Source organism: Aulostomus chinensis, chromosome 2 (genome assembly GCF_037954235.1).
Source record: "Aulostomus chinensis isolate RoL2024-O1b breed Wild chromosome 2, RoL_Achi_v1.0, whole genome shotgun sequence".
NCBI classification, from domain to species: Eukaryota; Metazoa; Chordata; class Actinopteri; order Syngnathiformes; family Aulostomidae; genus Aulostomus; species Aulostomus chinensis.
In genome coordinates this window covers 22,230,053-22,248,926 of record NC_141321.1, presented here as the reverse complement: position 1 = coordinate 22,248,926, position 18,874 = coordinate 22,230,053, and the positions used below count along the sequence as shown (strand labels likewise).

The following is an 18,874-nucleotide window of genomic DNA, read 5'->3' as shown; positions in this document are numbered from 1 at the left end:
AGCGCACACACCAACACATATAATACACTCGCACACACGCACACACACACACACACACACACACACACACACACACACACACACACACGTGTATCATAATGTGTTGGCTTCTCTGACCAACAAGCTGATTACACATGACTCTGTTTGGATGCACATATTTTCAACAGTTAGCTAACACATACCAGACAGGTTCTGAAATCGTCTTGTCAGCATTGTTCTCTCCAGAATGTGTGTGTGTGTGTGTGTGTGTGTGTGTGTGCGCGCGCATGTGTGTGTGTGCGTGCATCACTTTTTGGTCAAGTTCAACCGCACTTGGGATTACAGATGGTTGCCGCCAGCATGTTTGACCCAGGACTTCCCAACCTTGACATTAACACAGACAAGACAAAATTCCCACGTCACCCACCAGTCACTGTAACATCCAAGCTGAGATGTACTTTTAGGGTTTTGATCCTGCTGGTGTGTATGTGCTTGTTCTTGTACCAGTGCAACTTCTGTTTGTGTGTACATGTAGGTCTGCTATGTAGTTTGTGCCAGTTGCCATCAGAGGACAAGACGCTAAGCCACATCTCTAACCAGTTTGAGAGCCTCCCTATCTCTCGTAGCACAGACTGGACTTCCGGGGCGTGCACACACGCACGCACACACACACACACACACACACACACACACACACACACACACACACACACACACACACACACACGTGTATCATAATGTGTTGGCTTCTCTGACCAACAAGCTGATTACACATGACTCTGTTTGGATGCACATATTTTCAACAGTTAGCTAACACATACCAGACAGGTTCTGAAATCGTCTTGTCAGCATTGTTCTCTCCAGAATGTGTGTGTGTGTGTGTGTGTGTGTGTGCGCGCGCATGTGTGTGTGTGCGTGCATCACTTTTTGGTCAAGTTCAACCGCACTTGGGATTACAGATGGTTGCCGCCAGCATGTTTGACCCAGGACTTCCCAACCTTGACATTAACACAGACAAGACAAAATTCCCACGTCACCCACCAGTCACTGTAACATCCAAGCTGAGATGTACTTTTAGGGTTTTGATCCTGCTGGTGTGTATGTGCTTGTTCTTGTACCAGTGCAACTTCTGTTTGTGTGTACATGTAGGTCTGCTATGTAGTTTGTGCCAGTTGCCATCAGAGGACAAGACGCTAAGCCACATCTCTAACCAGTTTGAGAGCCTCCCTATCTCTCGTAGCACAGACTGGACTTCCGGGGCGTGCACACACGCACGCACACACACACACACACACACACACACACACACACACACACACACACACACACACACATTCGCATGTGCAAACACGCACACTCACACAAACCTACACGTACGTGCAAGTCACATATGCACAAATTTACTGATTGTGATGAATACACATCCTTATGTTCTTCATGTATGTATATTTGAGATTTTTCTCCCTCAGTCTCCCTCTCTCGCTCTCTCTCCACACACACACACGCACACACGCACACACACACACAGAATCCCTCTCCCGGCGTAGCTAAACTAGATTAGTGTGTATAAAGGCTCATAATCCCCGCTGCCTCCCCAGCAGGCAGAGAGGAGCCTGTCCTCCAAATTAGGTTGGCCTCTCTGGGTGATGAGTGGCTGCCAGCAAGGGTCCACTGGATTTGTATGTGTGTGTGCATATTTTTACATTTTGTGCGTGTACTATGAACCACACGTCTCCAGCTGCTGTGTCACTTGTCCACACACTGACAACCACCTGAGGGAAGGACAAAGGAATATCACACCATGGCTGCAGTGGCACAGTGTGTGGTTCACTCATATCTTTTGTATCTCGCTAAATATTTCACAGAAAAAAATTTAATGTGAGTGGTCCAGCCGTAATACCATAATTTTTCTCATTAAAGGGTAAGGCAGCATGTAATGTCCTCTGGTTATGTTCATTTTATTGAGAGGATGTGTTTGTGTTTTCTGTTGTGCATTTATAAGTAATAAAAAGTTTTTCAGTCTGAATTTGGATTATTGTTTCATGCAGCTCGTGCTATCCAGCAAGGACAACCATGAAGAAAAATATTAAGAGTAACCATTGATGCACATTGAAAAACTTTGAGTTTCAAAGCTGCCGTCATATAGCATCATGTGCTCTTTCTTATTTTTTTCAACGATTTTGTGAAAGTACACTAATCCACACCTCTCTGGATGTCATTCCTGGCAGTTGTGGACGTGTGTGAACCACAAACTGATCATGTTTGAACTCTGTACAAAAGAGGATATTTGACCTCCTTGACTCCAGTTAATATCAAGGTAAATTTATTATACAAGAGCAAAATACCCAGTGCATTTCACAGACACAACCGTGGTTCTGTTTTGTACATATAAATATGCATTTCCCTGGTTGGATCTGCTGCCTATAACAACATTTGTGCCACTGTGTACAACACAAGTTCCCAAGCAAGTGTAGCTTATCAATAATCAATAAGGTAAGATCCTGATTATTGATCCTTGTTGTCCTTCCGTTTGAGTTTCATGCACATATGGCTAATGTCGCCTCAGCCTTTTTGATGTTGTGGATGGCGTCCTTCTATTACCCTCTGTAGTACTTATCATCATGATTCAGCAGGCTGACTGCTAAACCAAGGCTGTATTAGCTACGGAGCAGCACTCTTTGGGGTCTTTAGTGTACTAATAGTGAAGGGCCCATAGGGAAGCACAGTAATTGGTCTTTATTTATGCTGAGTGAATGCTATGATTAACTAATATTCCCCCTTAGTGTATATGCATGCATGCACGCACACACAAACACACACATTCACACATGCATAGACACGTATACACACACATAGATCCCTTATACAGCCAGCATGGTAGTGAAATTGAGTGGAGAATTGAGCATTGAGCTAATCCCTGGTGGCAGGCTGGAATCTCTGTAAAACCACTGAGAGGCAGTAAAAGAGGCATATTGTAGTTCACATACAGTACCACAGAGGATTCCAGGAGGGCTGATGTAACCAATATAGTTTTTAATGCCTTTGTAGCAAATCACAAGTACAGCAGAACAATAGCATGTCAGATATGCATTTATTCTTCTGTGCTGTTTTACATATATCTGCATGCAGATTATTCTGTTTTCCTGCAGAATACCATCAAACTGCCAAAAAAAGTCCATTGCATGTCAGTGAGGAAGCAAGGCTGTGCGTAAATGTGTGTGCATATGTGGTTGTCTATTTCTCTGCTAATGAGTTGAGGGCAGTAAGGCCACACTTTGTCTTTTGAAGAGACAGACGGCGAGCGGGGAAAGTGGTGCATGTTGGGCAGCCTACTAAATTTACATACACGAAGGCCCCGTGCGTCATTCACGGTCGGGCTCTGTTGTTGTGCTTCTGTGTGCACCTGTTTGTGTGTGTGTGTGTGTGTGCGTGCGTGCGTGTGCGCGCGCTTGTGCGCATGCTTATGTACTGTCAAATCCCCACAGCGGCAGTGTTCTCATGTGTTTACTCTTAGCGTAGAAACTCAACACCAGGCTGTAATCTGAGCTGCAGTGAGAGGATCAAAACAACAGTGTAGCGTCATTATGGCAGCAGCAGATCACCTTTATGCTGCCCCCCCCACCACCACCGTTGCCGTGTGTGGGTGGTAGGGGGTTAGAAACACTACATAGGTAGGGAAAAAATTAAATATACACTAATATTCCTGATCTGTTCACATGAAACCTTTTCATGCCTCTCTGTGAATCACTTTTAAATTTTACCTGATTTTTCAGCAGTTAGTGTTGATATTAACCCATTAATGACAATTCTGCTTCATTCCTAAAAATTTTAAATGAGCCCTTGACTTGCTTCTCCAAGTCAAGGTGAAGTCCCCTCTGACTGGCATTCTTCTAAAGCTGAACTCCAGCTACATCCGTTTCATCTGCTCCCAAATGATTCCCATTATTGAATTAGGATAACCTGGCCCTCCTCGATCCCACCCTCCCTCTCTCGGTTTTTATATTATTGCATTATCTCCGCCTCTCTGAGCCTCCCTTTCTGCCTCCCTCCCTGCTTTATGTGGTCCAGTAATGAGACAGTGACTGATCACCCTGAACCTCTTTATCTCTCCCCCATCTCTCCCCCACTTGCTCATAAGATAGAAGCCTGCAATGAGCTGTGAGTGCTGGGTGAGAATGTGCAACTCATGTACGAAGGCTCGGAAAGCTCAGGTAACAGAGCCGTGATGTGGTTCATGTGGTTCAGGTTCTGTTTCTAATCCCATGTCAGTCATTTAGCTCCAATTTGTAAGAGAGTTGGCTCATAGATTTAAATTAGAATTCAAGATCAGGAAGTCTAGACAACACATGACAGTTCAGTCTGTGCATTTTAGGGGATTTATATCTGTAACGCCATCAGAAAAATGACAATTTAATGCCAAACAGAAAACAGAGATACAATGGTGAATTTGCAAATGTGTCCACCTACTTTAATAAGACATACCGAAATCATCATCTAGTGGAGTGAGTTGGTTTTTAATGTCACATAATTAGTGAGAGACCACCTTTAATAGTATATCAGACAGCCTGGAGAGAATTTACTGCAAGTAATTAGCTCTATTATGATACATCATGAGACTGGGGAGGAAGATAACGCCCCTAAATGTCTTATATAATTGTAAAAGACTCCGATATTTAAGGCTCGGCTTTGAACTGTGTTTTCCTAAGGTGCTATAGCGTGTTCATTCTCAGAGTTGTGCAACTATTAAGGTGCATACAGTCACAATAATCACAGTAGCAGTCTGGATACAGGCTAAGGATCTCAGACAAACTGAATGAAATATGAATTCATGTTTCAAAACTCTGCAGCAAAGGAACATAATGCTTCTTCCACAATGCTGCAAGAGACTCTGGTCCAGATTTGCTGAAGGTTGCATCCTTGCTAACCCTCTTTTCGGCTTTACAGCAATAGTGAGATATGCATTGGATTTACTAAGGTTTGCAGGGTGGAATCTACTGCCAATTGTGCCACTGTCTCATGCTGATTGTCTTATTTTTGACAGCTGCTCTGGGTGCATGCCAAAGAGAAGACAGTGTTTTGAATAAATTAAATCAAATTCTTCAAATTTATCCCACCTCGCACCTCACACATTAATATCTGGTCTAGAAAGTAAACCCACCCTGGTCTTGAATGCAGGTCTACAATCTACAGATCAAGCTCACTGATCCTGATGTGTCCGTAGTCCATCACAGCCTTTGTAAATTGATGTCTTGTTAGTGGGTCACCCCAGAAATATTCACTTCCTTCAGCGCTGCTTTTAGATTGTGACCTCACAAATATTGGATCTGTTTAGTAAATCTGGACCATAGAATCAAGATCTTTAATATCTGTCCAACCTTCTCTCTTTCTCTCTCTCCCTCTATCTCTCTCTATCGCTCTCTCTCTCTCTCACTCACACACACACACACACACACACACACACACACACACACACACACACACACACACACACACACACACACACCGTTTGTCCACATATTCAATATGTTTATCTGTTGTCTTAAAGAAGTAGCTAAGTCATGTTTACATGTGTTCAATATGTGCGCGTGTAGTATGTGTTGGATTGTGTATTTGAGAAAAGTGTCAGTAATCCTGTTGACAGTGTAGCTTTGTTGCAGCTCAACAGCACTTGTCCGGTATGAAGTGGAGTGGTCCAGTTCTCTTTAGGTGTGTGTGTGTGTGTGTGAGTGTGTGTGTGCGTGTGTGTGTAGTAACCTACATGTTACTTCCTCCCTGGCTGATGTGTCATTTCATATATTTTCTCCCCCTGTCTTCCTACTGAAATTCTGCTGTTGCACGTTTTGTTTTGTGTTCATATCAGTTAGTCACCTCTTGTGTTTGTTGCAAGTGTTTAATGTCTAGTTATCCCCTTAGCACACACACGCACATACACACTCCTCCACCCCATCCGCAGCTCTGGTCGCGCTGTGGTCTGCTCCGCCCCTGGCTCAGTGCTGTCTCTATGTCTCCGAGCGCACATTCATTATCTAATCTTTCTCTATGTTTAATTTACAGCCTTGGCTGCTGCTGCCATATGCTCCTTTTGTCTATGCCTACTGACACACACATACAAGTACACACACACACACACACACGCTCCTCTGTATAGCTTTGCATCAACCTTCAGCATCAGAAAAAAAGAGAAAAACTAAATACAAACAAACATGCCAAAGAAATCCCCCACCCACCACTCTTTAGCAACACTTCTCAGCCTCTCCACAAGCTTGTGTTGACACAGAGGTGTGTGTGTGTGTGTGTGTGTGTGTGTGTGAGTGTGATGATGATGATGATGATGATGATGATGATGTCTGGTTGTGTGTACATTGTCTGCTGACAGGGTTCTCAGGCAGAAGTGCTTTGAGGAGAGTCTAACCAGTTTAAGGTGAGAAACCTTGATCCTGACTGGTATTCTTTCATATTCTACTAGTGCTGCTTCTTTAAGCCTGTTTTTTTTCAGTTTGTTTTGATGTTAGTATCCTATGGAATGTTTCGTCTTGTTGCTGTGAATGTGACTGCTTTACCCTCCTCTGGTCTCAATATTTTGCTTGGTAAAAATCATTCACTCATCCTGCTGTTTTCTCTGTGCAGAGGGTGATGCAGAACAGGGCTTGCAGACTGTGTGCTCATCCAGGGGCAGCTAATGCAGTGTCACTGTGAAATATAAATGGGCTGAGAGCAGCCATGCTGTAGATGAGCACTCCCAGGCCTTTTTACCCACTGCTGCTGAGTGAAGAGCCCCTATCCTTATTCATTTTCATGGCTCTGTAGTCCTGCTATTGACTTAAAGTGCAGCGATGCAACCACCTACTCCAGTGCATTTGGGAAATATAATGAGCTACAGCGACAGGAATTTAAATTCAGTGGAGTGTCGAGGGCAGGAGATGAGAGAAGGTAACACAAGTGGATCAAGAGTGTCTTTCCTGTTAGCTTTGCTCAGGATCATATTGAATCTCGATGTTGTTCTCCCTCACTTCGTCCCAGCTGCTGCAGTTTTTCCTCCCCTTTTTCACATGCTACCTCCCCAGCTTCTCTGGTCAGTAACACATGTTTTGAAATGACGTATTCACACAGTGAGACACTTTCAGTGAGGGTGTGTATATGAGCGAGACACACAGAAACAGAGTTTGCGGTTAAGAAGGCTTTCTCTCTGGCTCCAGAGGCCCTGGCCAAGTCAGTGGTGAGGTTTGGCTCATGTCTCTCAACACACACACACACACACACACACACACACACACACACACACACACACACACACACGCACACAAAATTTTCTTTCTCTGTCCTTTCTCCCTCTTGCCTTGCAAGTGTCGTTCTGTTTTATGTACACAATGCCCACCCTCTATTCCGTCCTCACAGCTCATTTTTATAGTCCCAAGATAAACCCTAAATTACTCCGCACCTTTCTTTCTACACTACCTTTTTCTTTCTTTTTTCTTTCTTTCTTTCTCTCTTTCTTTCTTTCTCTTTTTCTTTCCCATATTCATAACACACAAAGCACAAGAAGAGCACACTGAGTTCTTTCCAGAGCTTAAGGAGACAAAGAGCCATTGATTTGGCAGCGAGTACAAGGAGTTAGGAGTGATCGATCTTGTTAAGCCTGTGGACACATTCTCACAAGATGAAGACAAGGAATTTGAAATGGATGCACCATGACGGGGAAAGAGGGAGATTCAAGGCAGATAGAGAAAGAGAGAGAGAGAGAGAGAGAGAGAGAGAGAGAGAGAGAGAGAGAGATAGGGAGTGTGAGAACAGGTTGGGTGGTGTGATTAGGAGGTGCAGTCTTAATGTGATCTCAGGGCTGTGCTGGGTAGCATTTAATGTGGCTTTAAAACACATTACAAATCCCAGCTGATCCAGCTGGGGATCACTTCCAGGTGGCCTGCAGTGGGGAGGGAGAGGAGGGGGAAGTGATATAGGAGACAGACAGAGAGGTTGACTGGTGGGGGGTGTAGAGGTCTGAGGCAGTGTTTTTACAATATCTGCCCTCTTTTTCTTCTTTATTTTTGCTTTCTGAATGTCAGACCCTCTCTGTCTCTGTCTGTCTCTCAATCTCTGGTGTCATTCCCACTACTGCATGTCATCCAATGGTATTGAGAGTGGGAGTCATTGGTGAGTGGAGCCTTTAAAGGAAGCCACTTTTTTATGAGCAGACATAAAAACGCGTGAAGCCGGCGCCGTTTAAAAAGACATCACACTTCCAGAGACAGCCTGCGGAGAATCAGAAAGGGGGGGGGGGGGGCGGGGGGCTGAGGATGCAACAGCGTGGCACACTCACCTTTGCTAATCTCTGTTCTTCTCGTCCTTTTACATCTATAATTACAAATGCATGATCATCTGCTGTGTGCTTAAATGAACGGCTCATTGTGAGTTGGTAGATTAAGTGCTCCCCTTCAGTTTAGCTCTACATTTAGGAAGTCTTTTCATATTGGCACACAAGACACAGACTGCCATACTGATACAACAACTGCCACAGTTTGATTGACTCGCACGTCTACATCACTGATTTCAAATTCAAGAGCAGGAACCTGTAGATGAAGTTACTGTTGACGTTCTCTCCAGTTTCTTCTCAACTCGGCAGAGATGTCATGAAGCGGCTTCATATCAACTCAAGACAGACAGAAGGAGAACATGTGGTGTGAGGCCAGATTGCAGCAGTGTTAATGTGGCTTCCTCTGTGCTCCAGAGGAGGTTGATTTGGTGATTAGCTGTAGGTGGTCTGGCCCATGGAGACAGGGCTCTGTCTTGGTCCCTAGTCCCTTTTACCCCTGAGAGCATTCAGCTGCTGATGCTCAGCTGGACCTAAGGATGCAACCTTTCTTTCTATTGGCTAACATCCACTGTATAGGTCAAGTTTTCAGTCTAATCATCTTGCGTGCCTGCTTTGTCCTTATATAACATAAACCTGATACTCAGGTAGTGCAGTGGTCTGCTGCTTTACCCAATTTGAGGGCCTCTGGTTTGGTTCCCCGTGTTGCCTCCAGTCTGGTTGGGCGTATGGGTGTGTGTTGTGGTGGCTTTACTAGTGCCTCCACTGGTTGAACAGGGTGCCTGGGTTTAGGGGTCAATTGCTACATTCCCCTATTAAAACTCCTCACCATCACTTGAAGATGCAGCAGATGAGGTGACGGAGGAAGCATGTGGAAGCAAAGCAGAGGGGACGAAGCAATGATTAGCACAGCTAGCTAGGGTGATTTGGTGATGCACAAATGGAGAGAAAATGGGGAAAAAGGCCTTAAAAAACCCTGTTGCCTACACTTAAGCCCAAACTCTCCAATGTGGGTCTTCAGCTGAAAAGGATCTCTGTGTGTGGATTAAGGCAACAGAAAAGGTCATAACTCAAAATGAATTTTTTTTTTAAATCTTTGTTCACATTGTTATTTGAAAACATATAGAGAGCATAATGATGGGATTTTTGTGCAACAACACAATATTTCATCCATAATAATATTTTTTGTTACTCTTGGATGTTGTATGAGACCATATTGCAGTTTTGGTAAAATTTGGATTGATTATTCAGCCTTATTTAAAACACGTCATGGCTTTATCAGACATTTTTGAGGTGCCGCATTTTTTCAAAAGGTGTTTTTCAGTCAGTGTTTTCACCCATTTTCTTCATAACTTACCTGTGAACAGTAAGTCAATCTAGTCAGTCCATCTTGCATCCTAGAAAATGTTATTACTGACAGTTTGATCACTAAAACATAGCGATTGGTCAATTGTAGGTCTGCGTTATCTGTCAATCCAACAGAGCTGTCTTTTGGGCTGTCTGTTGTTGGTACAATTTTCGCTTTGACACAGTAATATGTGTTTAAGTGTTGAACATGCATGGACGCATATGATTCGCACACACATGCACCTAAATTCTTCACAGCTGTTAAATGTAACACACACACACACACACACACACACACACACACACGTTGTAAAAAAAATCCATTATGGCCCCTGCGTCCGATTCTGCCAGCTGCTCACTGCACTGCTACTACGTCTGTCTTGTTGCTAGGATACACACACACTGAGGGAATAGCTCACCCCTTGTCATACACGTTCTGTTTGTGCCCATATGTTGCCAAGGTGCCACTCAGCACACACGCACATACACACTGATGATTTACCTGCGAAGCATCTTTCTTATGACAGTCAAATATATTGTTTCAGTTTATATATTATTCGAGAATTTCTTACCATTTTGATTAATTAAACAATTTGGCACTGATTTGCTTCCTTTGATCGCATGTTGTTCCCTCCCTGGACAAGAGGGGGCAGGACAGAGTGCACATTGAGAGTGTAAGAGTACCGTTGGAGGGCGCTATCAGTCTTTTTACCTCATTGCCATGATGGTGTGGCATCGCCTCCTCCTTGTCAGACAGGATACCTCAACAGCAGCCCCCTCCTCCTCCCTCTATACCTTTCTTCCTGGCTCTGTCTCACTTGTCTTTTTATCTCTGTCTCTAAGCCTACTTGTGTGTGCTCTGCTCATCCACCACCTCATCTATTCCTTCATCCCTACCTGCCTCTCTCCTTGTCCCCTATATGACTGCCTCTTCTTGCCCTCTCGCCTTTTTCTGCCTCCCTCCCCATCCTCACCTCTCTCAACTCCCCTCCTTCTTTTTTGCCTCCCCGCAGCAACAGCAGATGAGATTCCCCCTTTTACAGAGTCTCCCTTCCTTGCCTCTCTTCATCTCTTCCTCTCTCCCTCTGGTTCCCTCCCTCCCTCTCTCACTCCATGCATTCATCACTCTTGCCCCTCAGGCTTTGTTCTGCCTTAATCAGGAGCTTAAGTGTTGCATTCTCACCCAGACAATGCCTGCCATTCAGTCTGGGCCTGTGTAAATAGGTGTGCCCTGTTAGTGTGCCAGTGGGCATGCCATGCCAGCCTTGCTGCTGAGTGGTGATCAGCCTTAGCCCCCAGCTACAGGAGGCACTGCTCTTCACACAAATACACACACACACACACACACACACACACACACACACACACACACACACACACACACACACACAAACACAAACAACAAACTATCTTCAGCAGGAGGTGGAAGGGCAGAATTCACTGAAGGCTGCCTTTGAAGTCCTGCCATATAAAAGCGCGGATGGGCAAATCAACACAAGCATATGCACATGAGCACAAACACTCAAATTCAAATGGAGTACAGGGAATGAAACCCTTTTCATTATAAGCCATTTTTGTTCTCACCAGTGGTCATTCCTGTTCAATTCCTCTGCTTCTGAAATGTGCATAATGAGAACAAAGTAGAACCGTAGATTAGTGTAGAGTAGTGACTCAAGGGTTATGCATGTCATGGCTGCAAGAGACCAACAGCCTGCTTCCTGGCCACCTGGCATGCTCTTTTTAGGAGGCCTCTACCCAGCTGGATGATGCTTGCTGTCACACTGGTGTGTCAAATCCAGGCAGTAATCTTCCTCCCTACGCCCGACCATCTGTCTGCATCCATGATGGCATTCTACCTGCCCACATACAGACAGATAGAAATGGAGACAAACGCAACATATGAAAGCACAGACACGAAGCATACATTAACACAAAGAAATGCTGGTAAATTTACCCTGTACTATTACAAGTCATTCATTGAACAGTACATTCATAGCAACTTTAGACTCATAAAAAGAAAGAGAAGCTGGACAAACTTGTAAACATTCACACAGTAAGAGACACAGACAGGAAGAAAAGTGAGCCGACACTCGCCTGTGCTATCTGTCCTCCTCAGATGGCCATTTGGGCTTGTTAATCTATCGCCTGGTAACAGAGACAGCCTATCAACAACAGCCACGCCCCTCCGCACATGCTCATAGAGAGGGGCTGATTTGGATCTTTGGAGGGGAAAACGGGCACGCCGCACAAAACACATGCACGCACATATAAAACTCGCCACAAATCCTGGACTGTCATTGCTCTCCATTGTTTGGCTGCTGTTGCTTTCTCCTGGTGTGACTGCCAGCAGATGGCTAGCACTGAGCTGTCAGAGTCGGCCTGGGGCCCACACACAGGCTCACACACACACAGACACACGCACAAACACAGGACAGAGATATGCAAAGAGCCTCCTATTGCACACAAAACATATGCACACTGTCCGTTGAATGCCTCTATTGGATCTTCAACAAGTCTACGACAATATATACATAACATATATTGTGGGTCATTCTCTTTATGTATACACACACGCGCGCACACACACACACACACACACACACACACACACACACACACACACTTACATTCAGTCTCCTGATAGACTGCGGAGCCACTCAGCTACAGGTGCCCCTCATGACCCCTCTCCCTGTAATGACTGTGTAATCTCATAAAAGGGCCGCCTTACAACATTAGCATGTGTAAAGGCCATTGTATTTGTGTGTGAGCATGTGTGTGTGTGTGTGAGTGAGTTAGTGTGTGCAAAAGTAAGTGTTTTTAAATCTTGCTTCTGCTGCCACCTTTTGCATCTTTGTGTGTATTTTTCATATGTGTGTGTTTCCAAGAAATTTGATGTGTGTAGAAGCAGGTGTGAGTACTAATGGAGTGTGTCGGCACAGTGTAAAAGCAGCTGCTGCAGCCTGGGGTCATGCAGGGTCATCCAGAGGTGAGAGGTCAGAGTTGGGGGTGAGCAGTCTGCTGTAGCGACATGACATTCCTCTACTCACTAATCATAGCTCTGATGAATGACTCCAGAGTGGCAGCTGGTAGACAGGAGGCCGCAGCTGAGTGTGTGTGGCGGTGTCAGAGGAAGATACAAAGGGGATGATAGTGAGAGGAGAAGCGAGGGGAGGGAAGGGGAGGAGGGAGTGGACAGAAGAGGTGGGGGGGTGGATCTATAGGCAGCTAATCTCACATACACACATTCACACAAGCTGGCAGACTATTGACTGCACAAGGCTGTGATCCTGAAGGAGCTGTACATCAGAGAAGACAGGAACAACAACACAAGCTTTTGTCAATGTCTGAAACTCCACACATATGCACAAAACCTCTACATTCACCCAAAGGCAAACACATACACACACACACACACACACGTGCACACACACACACGCACAGTTTGTTGTGTCTGCAGAAAGCTGGGACTAATGACAGGTTTTGTGTTGTGTGTGCTCACTCAGCTGCCCCCTGGACACACTTTACCCACCCAGCAGAAAACAGCCCTTTGTGTTTCTCTCGCTCTCCTAGTATCTGTGAATCTCTCTCAATCTTGTTCTCGCTGCCTCCCCACTTTCTGCTCCCCCTGGAGAATACACTTGTTTTGCTGTGCTCTGCTGTATATATTACCTACTGTATATATTTTTGCTGGGCCCTGACAACTAAGTGAGGCAGTGTTTTTGGCTGACACCGGCCTTTCATTCGGCTTAATAATACATGTGCATAAAATAGACATTTTTATCTAACAGTGCACCTTTGATGCAATGTGTTACATCATGAAATTGACTCGTAGTGAACTGTTCTCATCTATGGGCGACGCTGCAGTAAATGTCCATACCCCTGAAGTTACCATGTTCTTGCTAAAGTATTTTTTTTTTTCATTCCCTTGTTTAAAGACAAGAACATAAGTCGAGAGGAATATACACATATGATAGAATCACTTACAGTACACGCATGTCTCATAGTGCTGTCACAGCATGAGCAAATAACCTATCCGGAGGGTTCCCTGGGAAGCACATACTTCCACCAAGGCAACCGAGGTTGGTTGAAATCAGCATCATAGTTTTTGCATAATCCTGCTAAAAGACAGACAAACTGAACTTAAAACATTAACTCTTCGGTGAGGGGGTAATGCACCAAGTCGAGCATCAAAACAAGCCACAAAATACACCAGACGAAAACAAGAAGGAGGAATTCCCTCACCAAACAACTGAACATTCATTGCCGGCCTCTCACAGCCAAAACACGTGCATCATCTGAAGTCCTTTGTAATACATTTACTAATCTTAGACAAATTACAATACATAGTTGTTGATCCATTCGCCTTTTGCTCCAAGAAAATTCTCCAGAAGGCCTGAATGTTTCAATCAATGAACAGGAAACTTAGTTTAAATGAAAATAAGTTCTTTTTGGTTCTTCTTGCCTTCTGCGGGACATGAATTATCATGATGTATTTCAGGTGTCATGTGTAGTTTATCTATGATGTTTAATATATTTCACCTGGTAGAAAAATATCTCAGCTATTGTTCCCAGATCACCGCCTGGTCCTGCAGTGCTACAGCTTGTGATTCAGTTCAAAGTACATGTACATGTTTCAGTACTCTGCTCCTCCTCGATCCTTCTGAGACTGATATGTGTTTGCCACTGTCGCACTGACTTGTGCATTAATGACAGTTGAATAAGGCTTTGATGGCGGGAAACAAAGAGGTAGTCCACCCACACACACCCCTGTGCTACTGGTACCACTGTTTTTCCTCCTTTGAAGGAACATATCCTCCAGTCTGTTTATCAGCCCATCTCCCTCATCCTGGTTGGTATCCCTCCAGCTTCCCTCCGTCTTCTATCTGAATGCTATTGAAGAGACATTTTCTGTGATTACTCTTCAAAATATCACAGCACTGCCCAGGACTAAGTATTGTTAAGTCTCTTACTTGCTTCATTTGCAACACAGAATGCTCAGTCAACATCCTTTATACACACTTGCAGTCATGTCAGGGACGGTGAAAGCATATAGCGAATACAAACACTGCTAATGTTGAGTTTTCACCTTCCTAACTCGCTAAATAAAAGGCCAAAGCAATTATTGTACATTGATGGAGAGCAGCCGTTTAAACATTATCGCAGGTTTCACTAACTACACTAATTACTCCCCCCCAGTACTATCAATTCACCACTATTACTCTCTTATACTAATTTTCAATCCTATTCTGTCTGTCTCCATCACACACAAACATGAAAGGGATTTATTGTGGAGCGCTTCAGGTGTATTATCAAATCCTTGAGGAATTGGGCGGAAAGCATTTTGTTCTCGTGTGTGTGTGTGTGTGTGTGTGTGTGTGTATGTGTGTGCAAGCGCGTGTGTGTGCATGGATGCAGTTAGTGCTCCCCTGAAAAGCAGCCGGTCAAATAGTCGGCTTGTTTTTGCTCTGACAGCCAGGTCAAGCAGGAAGAAGCCAATCGATAGCACTTACCCTTTTCCTGTTAGAGTTCCTAATAGACTCGAGAGAAAGACGCACCCCCGCAGTCGTCACCAGCTGTGTGTGTGTGTTTGTGTGCACATGTTGCTTCCATTGTACGTAGACTTTTTTTGTGTGTGTGTGTGTAAAGTATTATGTCTGAGGCTGTTAGATTGAGTTCATTTATGTATCTGGAGAGAGTCAGACCAAGGACACACTGTAGTACCATGAGGCCACATTTCTTTTGATTTATTGACATCACTGTCGAGCTTTGTCTCACTCTGCAGTTTGACACCTAAATGAAATCCAATTTCAAAATATCCTTTGATAACCTTGAATTCTTTAAATGAACTCCAAACACTGCACACGCAGATGTATGCAGCATGACAGTTAGTTAGCTCTGTATCCCTCCCCTGCTTTGAAGAGGGGAAGCAAAAGTGTCCTACAGGGATCAATAAAGTCTCATACGGCTAAAATGAAGCACTTGTACCCACAAATTCTGAGCGGGGACACACAGACAATGCTTCCTCTGCTTTAAGCTCTGCTCTCTGTCAGAAAGCATGTGTTATTCATATGACATCACTGATATGAGTACAGTATAATAATTTGCACTGAGGTCAAACCCACTTACCAATCTCCCTCATCTTTGCCTGTGGATGAGTTTACCATCAGTTTTTTTTCCCACTGTGCATGTATGAATGGACCTAAAACATGCCGCTGATTCAGCCTGAGTCTCATTAGCAATTATAGTGTACGCTGGACAAGAGACTGAGACAAATTCGGTCTTGCTGCACAGTTGAGCTCAGCATCAGTTCCAGTGTTGAAGTTCAAGGATGTCTTTTATTTGGACAGGCATGACATATGGTCAACTGTGGTGTAATTGCAAGTGTTTCACTTCAGGGGAATGTCGGTTAAGCAATTTGCCACATGATGACTGGTGATTATATTCTACATTTTGTAACTGCAGGGTCAGTTTTGTGTGTGTGTGTGTGTGTGTGTGTGTGTGTGTGTGTGTGTATGTGTGTGTGTTTGTGTGTATGTGTGTGTGTGTGTGTGTGCGCGCGCCCGCGCATGCATGTTTTTATCCATTCAGTCATGCGGGCATTCTAACAACCGAGCTGAATTCTCTTTGTGAATATTTACAGTCCTTTACAAGTCAGTCTCAGCTTATACAGAAGAGAAAATGCCATAAATAGGATTGCTCATGCATACACGTGCACCTCGGAGGAAATAAACATCTATTTGTGTCTATTGTGTCATTTCAGCTGCCCTCAGTGTGAGGCTTGTTTCTGTCAGGCTTCCTGTCCCTTTGCCCATGACTGACCCAGGTCTGACCTGTGTTTGGGCTTTGGGCCTCCTCTTGGCTGTTACACGCCTGTGTGTGTGTGTGTGTGTGTGTGTGTGTGTGTGTGTCCGTCCATACAGCATAGGGTGGTGGGTTGTAATTTGAGCCCTTGGCTAGGACAGAACTGCTATACAGAGTCCATCTAGGCAGAAAAAGCAAGACATTGGAGCCGCAGGGTGGACAGAGAGAGGAGAGAGAGATAGCGAAGGAGGGAAGGACAGCTGAGAGAGAGAGAGTGAGAGTGAGTGGACCAAGAGTAGCAAAGCTCTTTTTAACTCTCTGTCTCTGTGGAAGAGAGATGTCAGTCTGTGTCAGTTCGCTCCACTAACCAGCCTGTAGCAGGAGAAACAGATCTCTCCCTCCCTCTCTCTCACACTTTCTTGCTTTCTCTGCCTCTCACTCCCTCCCACATCATCTCTGTCTACGTTCTTCTCTCATATCTTTTGGTGATAGCTTTTCTGCCTCAGTTGAGAGAAGCAGAAACACTCCGCAGCTCAGGGGAAAACAGTAACGGTAAGTAAAAGACCAAGCAGTGAACCAGTCATCTTTAAAAGCCAGGCAATGTATAGTGCAGGTCTTCTCCTGATCACACTATGGGTGAGTGAGAACTCCGAATGCTGTAGAGTAAGGCCCTGAGGGCAGAGCACGCTGCTGCCGCTGCGCTTCCCTCTGTGTTGTGAGGAGGGCAGCACACAACTCTTCAAACACAGAAAGGATCAAATCTTCAAATCCCCTGGAAATGTCAACCACATTTGAGGAAATGTCAGTAGAGCTGAGAGCACACGCAAACACACACCAGCTAGAGTGTTCACACGCACTTGCACACAACACCATGGCCAGAAAGGCAATATGATATAGGGCAGTCACGTCCTGTGGGTAAAATCAGTTTCATCTCCCTCATTTTCCCAAATCTCCAGGGAGGATCACTGTATGCTTCTGGAGGTATTTATTTCGAATAATGTTGAAGTTATAATCCATGACATTTGCAGATGAATAAACATCTGCTTTGCTTCTCTCTAATACCAAATGATGTAACACAAATGTGATTCATCCACTAATGCCAGTGCGGTGCTGCGAAGACAGTCCAGGCTTACTCTGTAAAATTAGGCTTTTCAGCTGATATTCAATGTTTCTATTAGTCTGTTTCACTAGATAATTCCTGAAAATAAAGTATATATATTTTTAATTTCTTACACTTTCAGTTCTCATACAGGTTGTATAGAATACTTAATATCTGAACCCAGTTACCTCAGGTGTCTTCATATGTAGCAGCTGACACCAGCTTGTGTTCCTATTGATCCGTCCTCACACTCACTGAATAACTTATCGACATCTTCAAGTGTATTTCCTGTTGAGGCCTTCAGCAGTGTTTATGGATGGATCCCCTTCCGCCCTGGTTGAACTGCAGATGCTGCACAGTGATCGACCAGTAGGTGACGAGAGAGCCGGCCTCATACCGAATCAAGTCAAGACAGTTTTATTTAAATGGCACTAAAACAAAACAGAGCGTACCTTTAAGGTCTTAAGTATTTTTTTAAGATTCAAAATTCCCCTTGAGAAAGTGTTCCGGCCCCAGGGCTTTTGCCGAGCACAGGTACTGACACCACTATTAGCAAGGGACACAGTGGTTTGGAAACCATCACGATATGAAATAAAACTGGGTTGTAAATGGGCTCAAACAGGACTTGAACACCCGTCCTGTGTTGCAAATTCTAATGCTTATTGGTACAATTGCCACCCCTGACTGATTGTGTTTTAAAAACAATTCTGAAACACCAAAATACGAGCACACTTAACGAAAATTACCTCAGTCGAAGTCAGAGGGAAGAAGAAAAAGGCACGAAATGACAAGAAAGAACTTTTTGGCTGAATTAACCAACACCCATTGCCTGATGAAGCAGGAAATTTGTGCTCCCCCTAAAAATGAATCCTAATGACTGACACTATTTACGTGGTGTGGCTACATAATTTTAGCTGTGTTAAGTGGTTGCAGTTATATCACTTGTATTCTGTGTGATCCCCTAATTGGGTCGAGAGAAGGAAAGAGAGACAAGATGTGTGTGAGCGTTAAGGAGCACATTTGTGGCTGGCTGATGTTCACGTATATCACCCCGTCACTTTGTGTGTGTCACAACTAGGGTGTGTGTGTGTGTGTGTGTGTGTGTGTGTGTGTGTGTGTGTGTGTGAGAGAAAAGACAGTGTCACAACCGCTCCAAGAAGCTGTCAGCTGAGAAATGGGTGGCGACAAGCAAATCAGATGGTTTGACTGACAAGTGTTCCTCTCTAATACACACACAGGACTACTCACACTCCTTATGCGGGCCTGCAGGCCCTCTGGACTGCTTATCTGCAGCTTCCAAAATCCATGCTCAGCTGCTAATGTCTTGTGATTCATTGAGGGCG

At 44.5% G+C, this 18,874-nt stretch overlaps 1 protein-coding gene and 1 long non-coding RNA gene across 2 annotated transcripts in view; one reads left to right on the top strand and one right to left on the bottom strand.

The window, feature by feature from the left end:
• LOC147269453 (uncharacterized) overlaps window positions 1-11,638 on the bottom strand; it is a 15,731-nt gene extending 4,093 nt beyond the window's left edge. Inside the window, exons 1-4 of the long non-coding RNA XR_015110059.1 lie at window positions 11,586-11,638; window positions 11,358-11,487; window positions 11,216-11,246; window positions 8,294-8,328 (exon numbers count right to left, since the gene is read on the bottom strand). This is a non-coding gene — a long non-coding RNA (uncharacterized LOC147269453). The remainder of the gene's footprint in view (window positions 1-8,293; window positions 8,329-11,215; window positions 11,247-11,357; window positions 11,488-11,585) is intronic.
• Window positions 1-18,874, top strand: part of gse1b (Gse1 coiled-coil protein b) — a 170,040-nt gene that overhangs the window by 26,679 nt on the left and 124,487 nt on the right. The gene's annotated exons all lie outside the window — the stretch shown is intronic.